Source organism: Schistocerca cancellata, chromosome 9, assembly GCF_023864275.1.
Source record: "Schistocerca cancellata isolate TAMUIC-IGC-003103 chromosome 9, iqSchCanc2.1, whole genome shotgun sequence".
In the NCBI taxonomy this organism is placed as follows: Eukaryota; Metazoa; Arthropoda; class Insecta; order Orthoptera; family Acrididae; genus Schistocerca; species Schistocerca cancellata.
This window is the reverse complement of record NC_064634.1, coordinates 203,311,964-203,314,665: the sequence shown is the minus strand read 5'-3', so window position 1 is coordinate 203,314,665 and position 2,702 is coordinate 203,311,964. Positions and strand designations below refer to the sequence as shown.

The 2,702-nt window shown below is 43.9% G+C and overlaps 1 non-coding gene across 1 annotated transcript; it reads left to right on the top strand.

The window, feature by feature from the left end:
- Positions 1-1,504: 1,504 nt before the first annotated feature.
- Trnaa-cgc (transfer RNA alanine (anticodon CGC)) lies at positions 1,505-1,577 on the top strand. The gene has a single exon. It is a non-coding gene; the product is annotated as a tRNA-Ala (tRNA).
- The last annotated feature ends 1,125 nt before the right edge of the window (positions 1,578-2,702 follow it).

The following is a 2,702-nucleotide window of genomic DNA, read 5'->3' as shown; positions in this document are numbered from 1 at the left end:
TGCTGTGGGTTTACTCTGTTGTGGTCCATTACCTGTCAGCATGTCAAGAGTGAGCACTGTCTTTCCGTTGGAAGGACAACACTACTTCTTCAAGACTGCATGGAAATCCACTACTTCCGTGTGCATTGTCTTTTACTACTCAGACTTTGAGAAAAGAAACGGCAGTTTTACTGTGATGAATGATCAGGACTGTCTTCATGGACTGTGAGAAAATTTTAGCTTTTGACCAACATTCTATCAATAAGTGTGTGCATTTGATATCTTTGTTATTGTAATTATGAAAAATTTTATCAAATCATTATTGGCCACTGCCCAAAACAATTTGTAAAATTTTTTGTGGGGCGCATGGGGGCTATGTAAGTAGGCTGTTTAGGTTTTCTTATTGGTAACGCCACGTAGTGCTCTGTATGAAAATCACTGGCTGTGCTGTGTGCAGTCTGTGGCTAGTTTGCATTGTTGTCTGCCATTGTAGTGTTGGGCAGCTGGATGTGAACAGCGCGTAGCGTTGTGCAGTTGGAGGTGAGCCGCCAGCAGTGGTGGATGTGGGGAGAGAAATGGCGGTGTTTTGAAATTTGTAAAAATGGATGTCATGAACTGCTGTATATATTATGACTTTTGATGACTATTAAGGTAAATACATTGTTTGTTCTCTGTTAAAATCTTTCATTTGCTAACTATGCCTATCAGTAGTTAGTGCCTTCAGTAGTTTGAATCTGTTATTTAGCTGGCAGTAGTGGCGCTCGCTGTATTGCGGTAGCTTGAGTAACGAAGATTTTTGTGAGGTAAGTGACTTGTGAAAGGTATAGGCTAATGTTAGTCATGGCCATTCTTTTGTAGGTATTTTTGAAAGTCAGATTGCGTTGCGCTAAAAATATTGTGTGTCAGTTTAAGCTCAGTCCTGTATAATTTTTCTAAGGGGACGTTTCAACGCCTTCCCGCTCGGGAAGCAGTGCGTTAGACCGCACGGCGAGACCGTCGGGCTTCTGTCAGTATAACATACACTGACATCCTATCTAATTTTACTATACAGTGAGTGAGTTTGCATATCTGAGGAGCGTGCTATCGTCTAGCGGGATTTATGCCAAGCGAACTGGGATAAAAGTCTGCTTCAGTGTGCAACCACCAGGTGGCACTGAGGTGAATTTGTAGTTGAGTGATAGGGGCTAGCTGTGCACGCCATGAACAGTGCACTTGCTTATGAAATACTTACATATTTGGTCCATAAGGCAATTACGTCACGCCAGTAGCGCATGCGCAAAAGCTCTTTAAAACGTGCACAACTGAAGGTGTGCTCACGTTGCCATGCCAAATTTCACGAAGTCTAGGGGAGCAGGAATGTAACCTAGTAGATAGTGTCGGAAGTTCCATGCGGCTTTTCGCGGATGATGCTGTAGTATACAGAGAAGTTGCAGTACTAGAAAATTGCAGCGAAATGCAGGAAGATCTGCAGCGGATAGGCACTTGGTGCAGGGAGTGGCAACTGACCCTTAACATAGACAAACCGAGCTAGGTGGCGCAGTGGTTAGCACACTGGACTCGCATTCGGGAGGACGACGGTTCAATCCCGTCTCCAGCCATCCTGATTTAGGTTTTCCGTGATTTCCCTAAATCGTTTCAGGCGAATTCCGGGATGGTTCCTTTGAAAGGGCACGGCCGATTTTCTTCCCCATCCTTCCCTAACGCGAGCTTGTGCTCCGTCTCTAATGACCTCGTTGTCGACGGGACGTTAAACAACACTAACCTAACCTAACATAGACAAATGTAATGTATTGTGAATACATAGAAAGAAGGATCCGTTATTTTATGATTATATGATAGCGGAACAAACACTGGTAGCAGTTACTTCTGTAAAATATCTGGAGGTATGCGTACGGAACTATTTGAAGTGGAATGATCATATAAAATTAATTGTTGGTAAGGCGGGTGCCAGGTTGAGATTCATTGGGAGAGTTCTTAGAAAATGTAGTCCATCAACAAAGGAGGTGGCTTACAAAACACTCGTTCGACCTATACTTGAGTATTGCTCATCAGTGTGGAATCCGTACCAGATCGGGTTGATGGAGGAGATAGAGAAGATCCAAAGAAGAGCGGCGCGTTTCGTCACAGGGTTATTTGGAAAGCGTGATAGCGTTACGGAGATGTTTAGCAAACTCAAGTGGCAGACTCTGCAAGAGAGGCGCACTGCATCGCGGTGTAGCTTGCTGTCCAGGTTTTGAGAGGGTGCGTTTCTGGATGAGGTATCAAATATATGGCTTCCCCCTACTTATACCTCCCGAGGAGATAATGAATGTAAAATTATAGAGATTCGAGCGCACACGGAGGCTTTTCGTCAATCGTTCTTCCCGCAAACCATACGCGACTGGAACAGGAAAGGGAGGTAATGACAGTGGCACATAAAGTGCCCTCCGCCACACACCGTTGGGTGGCTTGCTGAGTATAAATGTAGATGTAGATGTAGAACATAGCACGGTAGGTTTAGTGCCCCGTACTTCATATTACCATATCTATGATACATTTAGCAGTATTCAAAGAAAAATATCCGAAAAATACGGAAGGTGTCCAAAGTTAGTGTGTTCATATGCTCTTGTCGTCTTACAGCGATGCCGACGCTGAAGACATATCCTCTTCTTCTTCAGCTAAAATGACCTGATCGTATGCGAAATGTTAGGAGAACAGAATTTTTCACATAGTATTAACGCCCA